The sequence below is a fragment of the Cnephaeus nilssonii genome (assembly GCF_951640355.1).
Source record: "Cnephaeus nilssonii genome assembly, chromosome: 10".
Lineage (NCBI taxonomy): Eukaryota > Metazoa > Chordata > Mammalia > Chiroptera > Vespertilionidae > Cnephaeus > Cnephaeus nilssonii.
In genome coordinates, this window is record NC_137081.1 from 86162143 (window position 1) to 86181156 (window position 19014).

The window sequence follows — 19014 nt, forward strand, 5'->3', positions numbered from 1 at the left end:
CATTGCTATTTCTATCTCTCTCTTCCTCTCCCTTCCTCTCTGAATCAATAAAAAATACATATCAAAAAAAGAAATGGAAAAACAATAAAAACATGAAAATGATACATTAAGAAAATATACCATAAACAGTATTGTAAAAATTATATAGAAATGCAACAATCGGTGTTCTTCTACGAACCCCTAAAATTACCTTGGGAACCTGGTCAGCACCCAGATGAGGGGCCTGGGCTCACATGTGGACCCGCCACTTGCTATTGGCTCCATTTGTGAGCATTAGCTCCCACGCCCCCAAAAGTGGGCGGTATCGGTACTAAAACGCAGAGGTGGTGGGAGGACTGAAGATGCGTCCAGCCCCGCAAACTGACACACGGCTTCTCTGGTGGACAGTGCAGGGCGACCAGCTGTGGGGGCCCTTACACAGCCTCAACGCGTTCACTGTCTCTGGCCCCACCCTCTCCTGTGGAAATGTTAAAGGCCCTTTAAAGCAGGGAAGGAGAAGGGGTCGGCACCAGGTGATGTAAACTGTCCTCCACAGCCACCAGCCCAGCCCAGAGGGGGAGGGCCTGGAGCACCAGAAGGTAGGGGAGGGGTGGCACACGCTTTCCCCCTCCTCCCCACTCCCACCAGCAATGCACGGAGCCCTGCCCCGCCCAGCTCAGCGCTCCATCCTCAGCCCTCAGTCAGAGGTGGGCTCCTCGGCTGGCCACAGCCCTGGAAGAATGACTTGGATCCAGACCAAAAGGTCCTGAACATTTGCAAGGGCTGGGGAGTCCCCTCTACCCCAACCCTAGGCCTGAGCTCAGCCTCCACTCCTCCCCTTCCTTACCTCCACCCCACACAGAAATGGGGGGCGGGGGAGGCAATGAGAATAAGGGATGGAAGAGAAAAGGTTTCTCCAAGGAAAATGAAAGGAAACTCACACGTATAGCACTCCACACAGTGCCTGGCCCAGGTAGGGCTCAGCACACCTTTGCTTCCTCCCTCTTCTTTCACGCAACCACAACACGTCACATCTGGCCCGGCATCAGCAAAGTTTCCCTGTAAAGGCCGCACAGTAACTATTTTCAGCCTGTGGGCCATAGCTCTCTGTCACTACTGAACTCCACCATAGAAACAAGGAAGCAGCCACAGACAGTATGTGAGAGGATGGGCCTGGCTGTGTTCCAATAAAACTTTATTTGAATTTTTACAGGATGTTCAAGCTTCCTCTCAACTTCTTTGGGCACTTTGCAACTTTTCCCCTCGGCTGTCTTGCATGACGGCTATGCTGTAGCTCCCCAGCCAGACTGGAAGCTCTCGGGGCCCACTTACCAGTTTACCTGAACCAATTTGCACACACACACCAGCCCCTGCACAGTACTGGCATGTGACAGACCTATAACTCATGGTGGCAGAATTTGATATAAATTTTCTAAAGCAAATAGCAGAGCTGGAACTCAACCAAACAAGCAAAGCGTGAAAAGATGCTCCACCTCCTAACGGTCACAGGCATGCCAAATGCAGACAGTGCCACACCAGCCTCGCGCCCGCCCTCCAGGACAAAAGATGGGGAGCGGCCTTCACACCTGCTGCAGTGGGAGACAGTGCGTCACAGCCCATTGGGCATTTTGACAATACTCTCAACACTGCGAACACAAACAGCCTGAGACCTAACTATGCCATCAAAAAAGTGCTGAATATTATGTACACAGTGTGATTTTACTTTTATTTAAAACTAGAGGCCCGGTGCACAAAATTTGTGCACGGGGGTGTGTGTCCCTCAGCACAGCCTGCACCCTCTCCAATCTGGGACCCCTCGAGGGATGTCCGACTGCCCATTTAGGCCTGATTCCAGTAGGATCGGGCCTAAACGGGCAGTCGGACATCCCTCTCACAATCCAGGACTGCTGGCTCCCAACTGCTCACCTGCCTGCCTTCTTGATTGCCCCTAACTGCTTCTGCCTGCCAGCCTGATCACCCCCTAACCACTCCCCTGACAGCCTGATTGATGCCTAACTACTCCCCTGCCAGCCTGATTGCCCCTAACTGCCCTCCCCTGCAGGCCTGGTCACCCCTAACTGCCCTCCCCTGCAGGCCTGGGTCCCCCCCAACTGCCCTTCTCTGCAGGCCCAGTTTCCCCCAACTTCCCTCCTCTGCTGGCCTGGTCACCCCTAACTGCCCTCCCCTGCAGGCTTGATTGCCCCCAACTGCCCTCCCCTGCTGGCCTGATCGCCCACAACTGCCCTCCCTTGCAGGCCTGGTCCCTCCCAATTGCCCTCCCCTGCTGGCCATCTTGTGGTGGCCATCTTGTGTCCACATGGGGGCAGCCATCTTTGACCACATGGGGGCAGCCATCCTGTGCGTTGGAGTGACGGTCAATTTGCATATTACTCTTTTATTAGATAGGATGTTATACACATGCCTTTATATTTGTGAGTCTGATGGTGGATAAAGAAGAATACTTCCCTTTTAAATTATATACATTTTCAGCATCAACTTTTTAAAAACTAGAAATATATTACATATGAATTAAAAAAGGGGGGGGGGGGCGGGTGTTCATCCCACTCCAAGCATGTAACAGGTGTCCACAGGGACAATGGTTGGTATTTTTATTCCAGTGCCAGGCTGGTACCTGGAGCCCATCATACAGGTGGGCACTTGGGGAAAACAGTCTGCATTTCGTAAATAAAACACCAAACACATGCAACTGAAGTCAGACAGAGAGAGGTCCTTCCACCCAGCCTCTCTCTGGGAGACCACCCTGAGAACCCGCAAGTACACTATGACTGTGCCCATTTTAGAGGTGAGGAAACCAAGGCCCAGGGCAGGAGTGCTGTGCCCAAGGTGGCAGTGAAGACAGCACAGCCTGTGGCCTGGTCCAGGACAAGAGGGAGAGAGGATGTGACGTCAGGTCCGACAGAGTTGAGCCAGACCCTTCACGTCCTGGCAAGTTCAGGAACTTCTCTGCAGCTCAGGCTCCGACCTACAAAAGGTTCCTCGCAGGCGGCTGTGAGGATTAGACGAGGCAATGTACTCAGCCTGGCCTGTAACAAGCCCTCAGCAAGTGCCAGTCACGACTGCCACTTCCAAACAACAAGTCTTACACGCTCCCCCTGCACTGAGCCCTGCCCGCCCAGGCCCAGGCCACTGCACTCCAGCCCTGCGCCCAAGGCCACCCAAGGTCACACAGCCAGGAGGAAGCCAAACTAGGACATGCCCCCAGGCCGGGATGACTCAGCCCTCAGCCGGAAGGGGCTTAGGGGCAGAGGGGGGGATGGGTGGCTGGGGGGAGGGCTTCAGGGCTCCGTGGCTATGTAAGTTCCTCGGCCTGAGGTAGGGAAGTGGGGCAGCCCATACCGCTGCTGTGACGCAGGCACATCCAGCAGGCCCACCCTGCCTGCCGCCCCCTGGCCGTGGCCACCGGGCTCTCCCGCAGAGTGGCTCTGCCCAGCCAGCGGAACCCCGTGCAGGGCCTCCTGCCCAGATCACAGTGTTCCCAAGAACAGGAGGCAATTGTCCTGGCCAGCCAAGACTTACAGGTTGTTTACTTTCCAACAGTTACTGCTTTGGGTAATTAATGCCACATAAAGCATAATGGAGGCCATCATTACCTCAGAGAAAGGAGGGCTGGGCGCCAGCAGTCCTGTTCTGATGGCAGACAGGAGCATAATGCTCTGCACTGTCCAACACGTGCAGTTTGTCTGGTCACTTGCATATGTGCAGTACCACGCAAGTGTGTGGACAGAGCATCCCACACAGGCACGCTTCAGGGAGAAGGCTCAGCCACCACAGGCCCAATCCCAGTCCTGAGGGCCTACCACCGGCGCCCTTGGGTGAGACGCTTACCCCCTCACACACACAGGTGGCAGGGCCCAGGCCTCTGCCTGGCACTCAGTGGATCGCCAATCAATACTTGGCAGATGGCCAGCATGTGTGTGGGTGCACGGAAGTAGAGGAGTCGGTCACGTACGGAAGACACGTTAGAGGGACATCTGGGGCAGGGAGATACCCGGTGCTCCTTGTGTCTTAAGCATCTCGTAGGTCAGATGTGAGGAAATGCTCGGAAAGGGAAAAGGTGAGGCAATGCGGGGGACGCAGCAGCCAGGCTCAGGGAGCCCCCACTGGCCACAGCGGGCGCGGTGTGAGCGACCAACTGGAGGACAGCGTTGAATTTTAGCCCGCAGTGTAAAATAAATTCCCCCAGTCTACATGATAGAATAAATATATAAACTAATGGTGAAGAGAAAGCTCTTCCTTGTGACGATGTGACGTCAGGTCCGACAGAGTAAATGGGAGATGGCGACGTAACCAGGAAACGACGTTCCAACTGCTAAATGTAGGAAGAAGAGGGAAGCAGATAAACACGGGGCCCACAAGACCCCCCAGGGGATGGTACAACCAGTGGGTGCAAGTTTAAGGCTAATGGAGACATCAGTCTGTCTCCCAGTGTCTCCCTCAAGATACTTATTAATTACAAAGGGAAAAACGGTGACTTTTCAGCAGAGAAACCCGGCAGACACTCTGAAATCATCAAGGTCACAACCACCAGCAGAAGCCAGCTGAGCATCTCGCCCCCAACACGCTGTACTGGCAGGCGCAGCGTCGCTGCTGAGGCATCCTTGCCGGGAGTGCGCAGCCTCCCTCATCACTAAAAACCATCAGAGAAACCCAAACTGGGGCGCGTGCACAACTGACCAGGTGCCGCTGAAGTGTGAAGTCACGGGAGACAAGAAGGGCTACGGGACTGTCAGACCGGAGACCACGGAAACATGGCAATGAAGGGCCACTGGGGTCCTGCCCAGAAACCGGGAACGGGGGCAGGAGAGGGGACGGGTAAACGTCAAATAAAGACTGCAGCAAACTTCATAGAGCCGCAGCAGTGTGCCTGCCCGGCTTCAATGATTGCACCAGTTGCATGTTAGCATGATGGGAAGCTGGGTAAAAGGTATACACAGTAGGTCCTCGGGTTACGTCGGAGATCCGTTCCTACGGTGCCACGTAGGCGATTTTCACCGTAAGTCAGAACCCGCCTACGTAAGCACCTACGTCACTCACGTGGAGCACATACACAGCAGTAATGAAGGGAAAGAGTAAAAAAATTTTAAAAGATAATCCCTGACCTTTAGTTGTTGTAAATAAATAATAATTTTTAAAAAGCACATATGTACATACGTCGAAATGACGGAACTTTTTTTTTTTAGAAATAAATGGGAGATGGCGACGTAACCAGGAAACGATGTACGTTGAGTCCGACGTAACCCGAGGACTGCCTGTAGTACTATTTTTTTAGAAGAGAGAGAGTGGAAGGGAGAGAGAGAGAAACATCAATGTGAGAGAAACACATCGATTGGTTTTCTCCCACACGCGCCCGACAGGGGCTGGGGTCTGAACCTGAAACCCAGGTATGTGCCCTTGACTGGCATTGAACCAGCGACCTTGCAGTGCAGTGTGCAGGCCGACTCTCTAACCCAGGGGTCCTCAAACTTTTTAAACAGGGGGCCAGTTCACTGTCCAGCCCTGAGCTCATGCAGAGATTTGGTTTTCTCTCACCATGGTCCTTTGTCCCCTAACTCAGACCCACTGTCCCTCAGACCGTTGGAGGGCCGGACTATAGTTTAAAAAAAAAAAAAAAAAACTATGAACAAATTCCTATGCACACTGCACATATCTTATTTTGAAGTAAAAAAACACAACGGCAAAAACATCCGGCGGGCCGGATAAATGTCCTCGGCGGGCCGCATGTGGCCTGCAGGCCGTCGTTTGAGGACGCCTGCTCTAACCGCCAAGCACATCCTGCCAGGGCCCTGGTACTATTTGACACTTTTCTTTCAGTCAAAAATTATTCTCTTTTTCTTCGCCCAAATGCCCCATGTTCCCAAGCCGCACCCAGGACTGTGGAGAGTAACCGTGGGGGGCCCAGCAGGTGGCGAGCTCAGAGCTCAGGCGCACTGCCGGGATTCCGGATCAGGGGCCTCGGACCGCTGAGTGGGTCAGCATTTTAAAAACTGATTTGCTGTTGGTACTGTGAATGGTATGTCCTTTTCCTGTTTTATTTTATATGTGGTTGTTGCTGGTTCACAGGAAATCCACTAATTTTTCAGGTTGTACTTGTACCCAGCTACATTGCTGTACTAAAGCCTATGAAACCGCTGACCGGCCCATTTTGAATTACAGTTCCACCTAATGCAATGGTTCTCACAGGTCAATGAGCAACAGGGCCACAGAAGAAAAAGGCAATGAGACAACCACAGCCTCCGCACCCCCGCCCCCAGGCCTCCCAGGAGCACGGACGCCGATGGCCACCTCAGGGAACGGCTCCACCACCAGCCCTGCTTCCAGAGAGGAGAAGGGGAGGGCGGGCGCAGCCATGCTGACACAGGGCCGGCTTCGGGCCACGCTGGCTCCCGGTGAGCAGCCACCGAGCCAGGCCAGCAGCCCCTCCCCGGGAGTGTGGAGTGGGGAGCGGGGAAGCGAGGGCCAGGCCCTCCAGGTGTTGAGCGCTATTGATGGCCTGGCTGTCGGCTCTCTGGCCACTGAGGCGGGGGAGCTGGTGGGAAGAAAGAGCAGAAGGTGATCCCCAGCAAGGAGCAGAGAAGCGGGTCTGAGAATCCTCCCGGCATCTGAGCCTCTGGCTCCGGTTTGCTCCTGAGGCCCGCTGCACCCCGCCTGGAGGCCCCAGCTCTGTGTGCTGCCAGCAGAAGAGGTCTTCGTCACTCGTCCTCCCTCCGTCAGAAGACGGACAATACCCAGTGCTGGATATGGACAATCGGGAACCCCATACACCGATGGGGTGCAAAGTGCTGCAGCCACTTCAGAAAACAGTCTGGGAGCTCCCCAAAACATTAGACAGAGTGACCATGTGACCCAGAGATTGCACTCCTGGGGTATACACAAGAGAAATGAAAGCCCCGGGTCACACAGAAACCAGTGCATAATGCTCACAGCAACATCTTCATAATGGCCGGAGAGCGGACACCCAGATGTCCATCGCCTGAAGAATGAACACGTAAAACGAGGCTCACCCACCCGGGAGTGCTCCTGGGCAGGGAGAAGGAGGAGCGCCGATGCAGGCCGCAGGTGGTGCTGAGCGGAGGCAGGCACAGCCCGCCCTTCGCGGGACACATTTATGTGGATGTGCAGCTCTCAGAGCCAACGCAGGAAGCACCGTCCTTCTCCCTGTGGCCGCTACAGACTCCAAAGCTGCGCCCAGCTGGGCTCAGGCCTGGCCCTGCCTCAGCAGGCCGACGGACCCCGGAGCCTCCCATCCTCACCGGGCTGCCTCTTCTCTCAGGAAATGAAGAGGTTGTAACCATCACAGTATCTGCTTGTGCAGAATGGCTACTTACCCCCTTACAAAATGTGTTAAAGTAGCCACTTCCTCACTCAGAGCAGCTGATCTGCACACGTGCTTCTAAGCAGTATTTCTACCACAATTCACCAGACGCAGATCCACTTACACAGAGTCAAGTGGTTCTTCCTACCTTAACCTTCTTGCTGCTCCCCTCCCCTCCGAGCACCCAAGAAAATAGCCAAACTTAACTGCCGAAGAGAAATAACCTTTATTAAGACCCACGGATACACCTGCATTAAAAACTGTCTTTCTACAACGAACCATACAAATGATAACCCTTTCTATTTGTGCAGCGACCAAAGCAAAGTCGGTTAAACCTGGTACCGGTCCTCCAGCCCCACTGATGGCCTGTGCTGGGCGCCAGGAACTTGCTGGTTTAGGGGCAGGGCACTCACAAGGTTCCAGGCTGCCAGCTGCACCCAAGAGACAGCGCCACATGCCACCTGGAAGCAGGAGGGCAACGTGACAGCCACAGACACGCCCGAACAGCGCTCCCACGAGGCTGTCTAAATTATAGCACAGGCTCGAGTCTGCCTGAGTTTCCCTGAAATTTTGGAGGGCGCTGTTAAAATAATTTTGATTATTTTAACAGTAAAAAGCCCAGGTACTTTGCAGAACAGTGAGCGAGCTTAAAAGAGTGTCTGCCCAGATTGAAGTCTGTAACGTCGGTGAGCAGACGGGATGCACTACAGAAGCCATCAAAGCCCGAGCCCCAACAGTGGGGCCACGCCTCGGTCATTACAAACTCTGTGTGGGCAGCACTTAGTAAAGATGCGAGCAGGGCCTCCTCTAAAATGTCATTTCATGGAACAATGACGGCTCGTCTGGAAGGACAGACCTGGACACTCAAGGCATCAAAATCCTTTTAGTCCCAAGGAGGTCAAACACATCTGAAAGACATCTCAGAAGAACGCTGAACGACATCCGATGGAAACGGCGGGTGGTTTGACGACCGACCGTCGGCTTCGGGAAAGCCACAGCTGGCTGCCCTAGGACAGGAGCGGAGAGGAGAGGAGCCACGGAAGAGAAGTGCTCGAACACTTCACCCCCCGGGGAGCAGGAGGGCAGGGATAGAGTGCGAGGAGGACCCTGACGGACACTGCGCTACAATGACCAAAGCACCTCTTTCCGTTAGAGAAGAGGACTGAATGATGGCCACGGGGCATCAGATAAACAAGTTTCAATAATTGTGATTTTTAACAAACTATTTCCAGAACATAGGTGGTTTTAACATAATTCTTAAGACCATATCATTCCCAGTTCACTGTACCATCTGGAATTGTAAGTATTGTATTTTAGCTGAATTAATTGGTCTACTATCCTCTCTAATAAAAAGGTAATATGCAAATTAACCATCGCTCTGCTACACTAGCCACGCCCACCAGCCAATCAGGGCAAGTATGCAAATTAACCCCAGCCAAGATGGCTACCATTGGGTTTCCTTGGCAACAGAAGAAGCCAAGCTTTCCACACACTCTGGCGGGCCCAGGCCTCCACTCAAGGATACAAAGTTTCAATTATAGAAATGGCAACAGCCACAGATTAGCAGGAGGCTTGGCTCCGCTCTAGGCTACAAAGTTTCAATTGTAGAAAGTAAATAAATTCCAGATACCAGGGCCTCTGCTTGGGTCACCAGGGGCGTGGCCGGCCTGCAAACCACCACAGGCCCCTTGCCCAGGCCTCTCCACACCCCAAGGGAACCCCCACCCTGATCCAGGACACCCTTCAGGGAAAACCAGCTGGTCCCCACCCGTGCACCAGGCCTCTATCCTATCTAATAAAAGAATAATATGCAGATTGACCATCACTCCAACACACAAGATCAAGATAGCTGCCCCTATGTGGTCAAAAATCCTGCCCCCATGTGGACACAAGATTGCCACCACAAGATGGCCAGCAGGGGAGGGCAGTTGGGAGGCACCAGGCCTGCAAGGGAGGGCAGTTGGAGGCAATCAACCCTGCAGGGGATGGCAGTTAGGGGTGACCAGGCTGGCAGAGGAGGGAAGTTGGGGGCAAACAGGCTGGCAGGGGAGCAGTTAGACATCAATCAAGCTGGCATGGGAGTGGTTAGGGGGTGATCAGGCTGGCAGACAGAAGCAATTTCGGGCAATCAGGAAGGCAGGCAGGCGAGCAGTTGGGAGCCAGCAGTCCTGGATTGTGAGAGGGGTCCCAGATTGGAGAGGGTGCTGGCTGAGCTGAAGGACACCCCCCCTCCATGCACAAATTTCGTGCACCGGGCCTCTAGTTAAAACATAATTGAAATCTGACGTGACCAGGAAGAGACCTTTGAAACACTGAGACTCATTTCTACATTCTCTGAGCTGTAATGAGCAGTGTGTACAAGTCACCTCAGATTTATGTCAGTAAATGCTGATTGGTTTTAAAACACAACAAAGAAACCAAGAAACTGCTGAAACCGGTTTGGCTCAGTGGATAGAGCATCGGTCTTCGGACTGAAAGGTCCCAGGTTCGATTCCGGTCAAGGGCATGTACATTGGTTGCGGGCACATCCCCGGTGGGGGGTGTGCAGGAGGCAGCTGGTCGATGTTTCTCTCTCATCGATGTTTCTAGCTCTCTATCCCTCTCCCTTCCTCTCTGTAAAAAATCAATAAAATATATTTTTAAAAAAAAGAAAGAAAAAAGAAACCAAGAAACCCAATCAATGGCACCGCAGCCCAGCTGCACTGTCAGCATTTTCATTAGTTTATTAACTCGCAGATTAATTAGGGCCTGGCACCAGGGAAAGTATCGGTCCCTTACTTTGCTTTCCTTTTATCGAGCCTCTGTGAGGTGGTTTAGAAAATTCTTTACTGAGTAAACAATTCTAGATTTTATGTCGCAAAAATAAAATACCCTTGCATGGCACAAACAAACCAAACAACACAACGTCTCACTTAATTCTCAAGACAAGGCCTCAGGTGGGTGTTGTGTCTGTTTCACAAACACACAGGTTGCCGGTCCAGGGACTTGGGAGAGAACAGCGCGCCGGAATGGAGCCTGGGCGTATCCAAATCCACAATTCCTGCCTCTGACCCCCACCCAGTCTCTAAGAAAGAAGATTAATACTGTCTTCCAAGTCAGTGTCACCAACAGGGAGAAAGACTTCTTAAAACTTCACAGCCCACGCTGGCCCGAAAGGATCGGCCTCGAGCTTCTATGGCTGCATAGGATTATGCTACATGAAGGCTCTCCAATCAGTAAATTATTATGGACCATGTATAAAGCAATGGAGATGGGTTCCTACCTCATTCCTTACACACCAAAACGAATGTCACAGTATTAAAGACTTAAGAAGAAAAATCTTTAATAAACAGGTGAATATTATTAAAATCTTAAAGTGAAGAAGGCTTTCCTAAATGGGACATGTAACACAAAAAATTTTAAGGTAAAAATCCAATAAACCTGATCACATGAAAATTTATAAAAATGTTTATTATGTAAAAGAGCAAGCAAACAAACAAGAAAATGTGGAAACATATTTCTAACACATTAGCACAAACATGCAAAGAACTCTTATAAATAAATAAGAACAGGATGAAAATCCCATCTGAAAAATAGGTAAATCACATGGAAGGTAAAAGGAATAGGAATCACCAAATATAACATGAAATATATTCAACAAAATTGAGGAAATAAACTATCAAAAAAGGAATACTTTATATTTTCCCCACTAATGAACAAAGGTTAAAGAGTGTTGGCAAAAGTATAGAAAAATAGACATTCTTCACTCATTCAAAAAAGTTACATATGTGGTAGGACTAGCAGTGAACAAGATACTCAAAGTATCTGCCTTCAAGAAGTTATATTCCAGCCCTGGCTGGGTTGCTCATTGTTTAGAGCAACATCCTGTACACCAAAAGGTTTGCAGGTTAGATCGTGAGTCAAGGTATGTACAGGAGGCAACCAATTGATGTTTCTCTCCCCCTACCCCTTTCTTTCTAAAAATCAATTAAAAAGCATATCCTGGAGGGGGGATTAAAAAAAAAGTTTATATTCCAGGCATGGTAGAGATGGGGAATAGATAATAAGGGAAAAGGAAATAAACAATTATTCAGATAGTTATTCTTCATAAAAGCACAAATCAGTACAATATTTTTACAGGGCAATATGGCAGCATCTACCAAAATGTTGTGCTGGCAATTCTAACTCTAGATGTTTCACTCTTGCTTAAGTGCAAAGATGTGGGCACAAAGATGCTCACTGGAGTGTTAGGCGTGGTTATGAAAGAGTGGAAACAAGCTGCCGCTCCTCGGGAGGACCAGTGATGCAGCAGCCAGGCCACAGCTCCTAACGTGACCAGCAAGGATCGGCTTTGGCTTGTTTTTGTAATGCACCCACGTGGAAAGATGGAGGGTATTTTGTTGGACAAAAAAAAAGCAAGTTGCTAAATAGTATCTATAATAATAATAATAATTATATATATATATATAAAAGGCTAAGCGACCGTCGCATCTGAAAAAACTGAAGGAACGACTGAACAGGCTGTGTGGGGCAACCAGGCAGACAGGGGGGTGAGTGAGGGACGACCAAACGACTGAGCAGCAGGCTGTGTGGGGCAACCAGGTCCACAGGGGGGGGCAGTTGGGAGCGACCAGGCCGGCGGGGCGGGGGGGGGCAGCAGTGAGGGGTGACCAGGCCAGCAGAAGGGGCAGTGAGAGGTGACCGGGGGGGGGGGGGAGACAGTGGGGGGTGACCATGCCGTCAGGGGAGGGCAGTTTCAGGTGACCAGGCCAGCAGGGGGGGGGCAGTTAGGGCAATCAGGTAGGCAGGCAGTTGAGCAGTTAGGAGCCAGTGGTCCCAGATTTTGAGAGGGATGTCCTCAGGATCAGGATTAAACTGGCAGTTGGACATCCCCCAAGGGGTCCAGGGTTGGAGAGGGTGAAGGCTGCACTGAGGGGATCCCCCTGTTGTGCACGAATTTCGTGCACCGGGCCTCTAGTCTATAATAATAATAGAGGAATATGCAAATTGTCCGTGACTCCGTCACAGTAACGACCAAACAGCAGGCTGCGTGGGGCGACAAGGCCGGCAGGGGGGTTAGTGAGGGATGACCAAACAAGTGAACGGCAGGCTGCGTGGGGCAACCAGGCTGGCAGGGGGGTTAGTGAGGGGCGAACAAATGACTGAAAAGCAGGCTGCGTGGGGCAACCTGGCTGGTGGGCAGGGGGTGGGGCAGTTAGGGGTGATCAGGCTAGCAGGCAGAGGCAGTTAGGGGTGATCAGGCTGGCAGGGGGGGCAGTTAGGGGCAATCAGGCAGGCAGGCAGGTGGGCAGTTAGGAGCCAGCAGTCCCGGATTGTGAGAGGGATGTCCGACTGCCGGTTTAGGCCCCCCTCCCATGCATGAATTTCGTGCACCAGGCCTCTAGTATATAATATGACCCCATTTCTCTTAAAAAGAGGCACACGCATTTCTACAAGTATCTGTGTATGAGTGTCTATATAAAATTAGATATATGTAGTTAATGTATGCCTATACAATTAGACATCCATGGGTTAATGTATGACTAAGAAAAATCTTGCAAGTGAGGTTACAAGAAGCTTTCTGGGGTATAAGTTTATGTACTATTTGGCTATTGCTGGAGGCTAATTCCAGCATGTCATAATAAATGCAAGAAGTCCTCAAAAGGTTGATGGGCTTCTATATTCAGCAGGGCTGAATACATGTTATTGCCTGCGGAATGGCCGAAAGCATTTCCCCAAACCTGAAGATCTGCATATATTATTGCCTGTTACCAGACAGCAGAGGGCATTTTAATCTACATGTTATTGCCTCCTGCTGGCCAAACAGCTGAACAGCTGTAGGCAGTTCCCCAACCTGACAATGCCTACTGTATACCAAACTTATCTTTGGTATGTATATCTACTTTGCTATAGGGCAAAATGTGGGAATAAAGAGAGCCCTGGGTCCGGAGATAGGGAGAACTTAGCTACTATAAGCTTCCTCTGGCTCCCCCATGGATTACAAATTTAAATTATATTTATATTCTCTTTATTAATTTACACGCAGTGCCTTCTCCAGATTCCTGAACCTTCTAGATGCTGGATATCACCCCGACATTAGGCTATTCCGTTTTACAGTAAGTATGTTCTACTTTTATACTTTGGGGGAAAAAACAATAAGGGAGAAAGCATTTTTAAAAAGGTAATGTGTTTAAGGGTCACTTAGTTTACTCAGTTTATATCCCAAACTTCAGGGTAAAAATTAATCTGGAGAGAAAACTTCAGCTATGGAGAAAGGATAAAGTAACTCATCCCTTGCCTCATTCCTTAAATCCAAAGTCCCTGGTGTAATTGGGGAGGAGAAAAAATATAACTATGTGCTTATTATTTGCCAGACATTCATTATTCACTTAATTCTCAAGGCAACACATAAAATGAAATTGTCCCAATTCCAGATAAATGAAAACTCCTAGAGATTAAGTGATTTCCTCAGAGCAGAAGCTGATAAAAAAAAAAAAAAAAGCTGCCATTCTGTCTGGGTTCTAAGCGGGGAAGACGGCCTGGCCACTCCTCCAGTCACTGTGGTGGAGAGACCGAGGGTGGAGTGGGTAGGAGCAACTGATTATGTTTTTCTTCAAGGAGGCACTTCCTACCCCTCCACTCCTTCCGGTCCTCTCCCCGCCCGCCAAGTTTCTTCCACAAGCCTCAGAGCTGCACCCCCCAGGGAAGTGCCCAACCCAGGGTCCGGCCCATTGGAGCCCTAAAAACAGTGGGGTGCCTCTCCTTCCAGAACTGCCACATCATGCTTAGCCTCTCCCAGGCTTGCGGGGTGTGAGCGGAAGGGGACCCTGAGGAGGGGAACCTGACTGCACCTCTCGCAGCCTGCCGTCTGTAACACGGGAATCCGTAGCACATTTGGGAGGATAACTGAAGTGAAAAATTAAAAAGTGTTTTGTAAATTCTAAAGTGCTAAACAAAGTGTCCCCTTAAAGGCGTGTGGTCCCCGCATAAAGCCGAGGTGCCGACTAAAGGAATCCTTGACACAGAAGCTCACGTGGTTTAGGAGTCACTGCTCTGTAATCACAGTTTTAAAGATGGTGTTTTAACACCCTGCACAGGATGTCTCCTCCAGTTTACGTCTGTCGTCTGGTCGTAGTGAATGAAGAGCAAATGGGAAAGCTCAGCGGCCTTCCTGCCTATAATCTGCCCGAGAGTTCTAGGACCAGCCCTTTCCAAGCCCCAATTTGATGACCTTGTTAACTTCCAGAATAGGACTGGGGTGACCACGTGTCCACTTTAATGTGAACGCTTACTATGCACCCTACACCTTTCCAGTGTCCTACGTGTATTTACTCATTTTATACACATAGTAGCTCCTACTTTGCAGGAATTTTCTCTCCTCTGTTTTACAGATGAGGAAGGGGGGAAACTGAGAGACTGACTTGCCAAAGTGGCTGCCCAATGGCCCAGCCTCAGCAACGCAGTTGGAGATCTTGGCCATCTGGTCTACCTCCCCATCCACATCATTCACACTCCTCCTTGTGTTCTAAACCCTAGTTATCCTGAACTACTTGGGATTCTCTGGACAGACGGTGTGCTTAGCTGCACCACCACCACTCCAACCTATTCCTGCCTTTGCACATGGCTTTCTCTCTTCTCACGGAACCAACCACTCCTCCCAATGAACAGGAAGTCTTCTTCCGTGAAGAAATGAAAGTAAGAATCCTACAAAAATTCATGATTATGTTAGGATTCAAGTGTAGGAAATACATAAGCTTTCTCCATAACAAGCCATTTTGCAAAGTTGTGTCTTATCTCAAAGCCAGAATGTACTACACAGATTGCCTGGGGTTCTCTTTCCTTTGTTTTCTGTGACCCCGCCCTCACCACCCACTTCATCCCTTCCCTCAGGTTCCAGCCTGCCTTTGGGAAAGATCTGTCCACTGTGACCTTTGGCCACTGGCAGAAACTGATCTGGAAGTTTTTAGACCCACATTCAACAGCTGTCCACCCCTTTTCCTCAGGATTCCATTTCAGGACATATTTGTTTTTCAAACCATTTCACCATCTCCAAAATTAGCCGCCAGGCCTGGCAATGTGAAATCCAATACGCCTTGCCCAAGCCACGCGAGGTCAGGGCACTGGTTGACAACGGTTGAAATGACATTTTGATTTACAGATACAGCACCCTTTCCATGTTTCCAGAGAACACCAGACATTACAAAGAAGATGGCATGGGCTGGCCTCCTGGAAAGAGGGCAGCATCATAGAGCCAATGCAGGAAACATTAATCCTCATAGCAAACTTCCCAATTAACCGGAAAAGCTGTGTTAAAACTATCGTTTAATGGAATCAATGCCTGTGTTGCATGACATAGATGTATAGGCTACTTTGAATAAGGTATGTTGAAAAAGATGTCCAGTACAGCATAATGAGAATAGCAACAAAAGGAGAGAGAAATAAAATGGAATAAATCATGCCTAATTTCTAATTTTGTGAATAAGCATAGAGCACCTACTATCAAGCTTAATGCTGGGGATATAATGTTAAAAAGCCCTCACAGAGCTTCGTTCTACTATGGGAGACAGGTACTAAAATAATCACACTGTATATTTTCACCCAGCAGTCATGACAATATACTGTCATAAAAAATACAAGGAAATAGTAAAATAACATACAGACATAGTAAACGATGTTTAAGAGGCTGTGATAATGGTAGAAAATGTTAGTACAAGAATCTATAATAATCCTACCTAATAAAAGGGTAATATGTAAATTACCATCACTCCGCTATGCCCACGATTGGGCCAGCGGGAGGCGCAGGGGGCGGGACTTGGGGTGGCCAGGGTAGCCGATTGGGCCGGTGGGACGCTGAGCTCGCGTCGCCAGCGGCGGCGCGAGCTCAGCGTCTGCGCCATGGCTGTGCTGCGGAACAGAAGGGGCCCCTGGGGCAGCGAGCTCACGTCCTGCCGCGGACCATCAAAAGCGGGGGAGCTGGGTGCCTGTCTGCTCTGGCACCAGGCCTTTTGGAAGCCTCCGCCGAGCCGGAGGCTTCCGAAAGGCCTGGTGCACCAGCGGACAGGCACCCAGCTCCCCCGCGATCGAAAGCAAAAGCGTGTAGGGGACCCTACACGTGCATGATTCAATCATGCACTGGACCAAAGGACCGAACAGCAGAACCTTCCAGACGACCACGCTATGACACGCACTGGCGGCAGGCCAGCCAAGGCGGGTGCGATGCAATTGGTCGGGGAGCCCCGCCATCACTCCATAATTGCCCTGCAGAGGGAGGCCCAGGCTACCCAGCTGGCGGCGCTGCGGCACATGGGCTGGGCCTCCCTCTGCATGGCGATCGATCTGGGGGCCCCATGATCAACCACCCCACAGAGGGAGGCCCAGGCCACCAGCCAGCAACGCTGTGGCGGGTGAACGGGGCCAGCCAGCAATCGCCCCGCAAAGGGAGGCCCAGGCCAGCCAAGCGATTGCACCCCACACCTGTCGCCCACAGAGGGAGGCGATCGATGGTGGGGGGAGGGGGGGCAGCGCCGCACAGATGGCAGGCAGTGGCAGTGGCGGGGGCGGGACCAGCTGCCAGCAGCCGGGGGAAGGAAAGCCCCAATAGGCCCTGATCGCTGTCCAGGCCTAGGGACCCTACCAGGGGTCCGGATTGCAAGAAGGCGCAGGCTGGGCTGAAGGACACCGCCCCCCTCCCCCCGCCCCCGGCCTCCGTGCATGAATTTCATGCACTGGGCCTCTAGTAGTATTTAATAAAAGCAAGAAACAATTTTATAAAGTATATGACCTCATAAATGTTAAAAAATAGTACAGAAAGAAGAGTAATGGCTGTAAAATCCATCTATAAGAATAATTGAGAATGGTTAAGAAAATTTTTGAAAGGAACTTCTAGTCCCAAATAGGGAAGTATTTATTTCAAGCTACAATAAATAGTTCAATGAGAAATGGGGTGAGAATCAATTAACCTCAGGGTATAGGACAAATACCTATACAAGGGTTTTTTTTCTAGACTAATACTTTAGAGTATGGTTTTCTAAATGTTTCAAAAGTGGCATTTTAAACCAGTAAGTAAAGGATAAAATAGGTAATAACAAATAGCTTATCTATTTAGAAAAATAAACAAACTTAGACCTTTATGTCACATTATAAATTCCAAATGCAGCATAACATTATAAATCTCACTGGTAAAGTTGGAAAAAAACATATATTTCATGTAGTAACTAGAGGCCAGGTGCACGACATTCATACACTAGTGGGGAGTCCCTCAGCCCGGCCTGCGCCCTCTCGCAGTCCAGGACCTCTCAGGGGATGTCTGCCTTAAGCCAGCAGGCAGACATCCCCCTTTCAAAAAGTTGAAAATAGACCTGCTGGCCTAAGGCAGACATCCCCCGAGGGGTCCTTTGTGCTGCCTCGGAGGCAGGAGAGGCTCCCGACACTGCCGCTGCACTCGCCAGCCGTGAGCCCAGCTTCTGGCTGAGCGGCGCTCCCCGTGTGGGAGGGTACTGACCGCTAGGGGGCAGCTCCTGCATTGAGCGTCTGCCCCCCGATGGTCAGCGTGCATCATAGCGACCGGTCGTTTCGCCATTTGTTCGATTTGCATATTAGCCTTTTATTATATAGGATAATTCAAGAGTAGGCCTTCCTTCCCCCAGCTGCCAACATTGGCTTCCCTCTGGCACCCGGGACCTGGGCTTCCCTCCGGCTGCTGGCACCCAGGACCCAGGTTTCCCTCCGGCCGCCGGCAGTTACCCGGGACCTGGGCTTCCCTCACAGCCCTGGGTTCGTCCGGTCTAATTAGCATATTACGCTTTTATTATTATAGACTAAAGGCCCGATGCATGAAATTCATGCAAGAGTAGGCCTTCCTTCCCCCATCTGCTGGCACCGGCTTCCCTCTGACATCTGGGACCCAGGCTTCCCTCCAGCCACCGGCACCCGGGACCTGGGCTTCCCTCGCAGCCCCAGCTTCATCTGGAAGGTCGTCCGAAGGACGTCCGGTCTAATTAGCATATTACACTTTTATTATTATAGATTAGAGGCCCAGTGCACGAAATTCCCTCAGCCCAGCCTTCACCCTCTCCAATCCGGGACCCCTCAAGGGATGTCCAAATGCCGGTTTAGGCCCGATACCAGGGATCGGGCCTAAACCGGCATTTGGACATCCCTCGCACAATCTGGGACCACTGGCTCATAACTGCTCACCTGCCTGATTGCCTCTAACTGCCCCCCCTGCCATCCTGATCACCCCTAACCACCTCTGCCTGCTGGCCTGATTGCCCCTAACTGCCCCCTGGCCAGCCTGGTCACCCCCAACTGTCCCCCCTGCCGGCCTGGTTGCCCCTTACTGCCCCCCCACCAGCCTGGTCGCCCCAACTGCTCCGCCTGCTGGCCTGGCCACCCCCAACTGCCCCCCTGCAAGCCTGGTCAGCCCACGCAGCCTGCTGTTCGGTCATCCATCTGGTCGTTTAGGTCGTGACGGGCCCTGGCTTTTTATATATTAGGATAATTCAAAGTATCATCAAATGAAAAATTATTAAGTTTCCAAAAAAATTGCAAGGTTAAAATTGAAAAACCATTAAATAAAATTTATAAAACTACTAAACTGATTTGGGGTGAGCAGGCATTCTAAGCATAAAAATAAAAACCATTTAAAAAGACAAAAAGTTGAAAATAGACCTTTAAAATAAATTTCTACACAGAAAATTAAGAAACCATGACATATATCCCAC

The 19014-nt window shown here is 50.7% G+C and overlaps 1 protein-coding gene across 1 annotated transcript in view; it reads right to left on the reverse strand.

The window, feature by feature from the left end:
* TFCP2L1 (transcription factor CP2 like 1) overlaps nucleotides 1–19014 on the reverse strand; it is a 69155-nt gene that overhangs the window by 42467 nt on the left and 7674 nt on the right. The gene's annotated exons all lie outside the window — the stretch shown is intronic.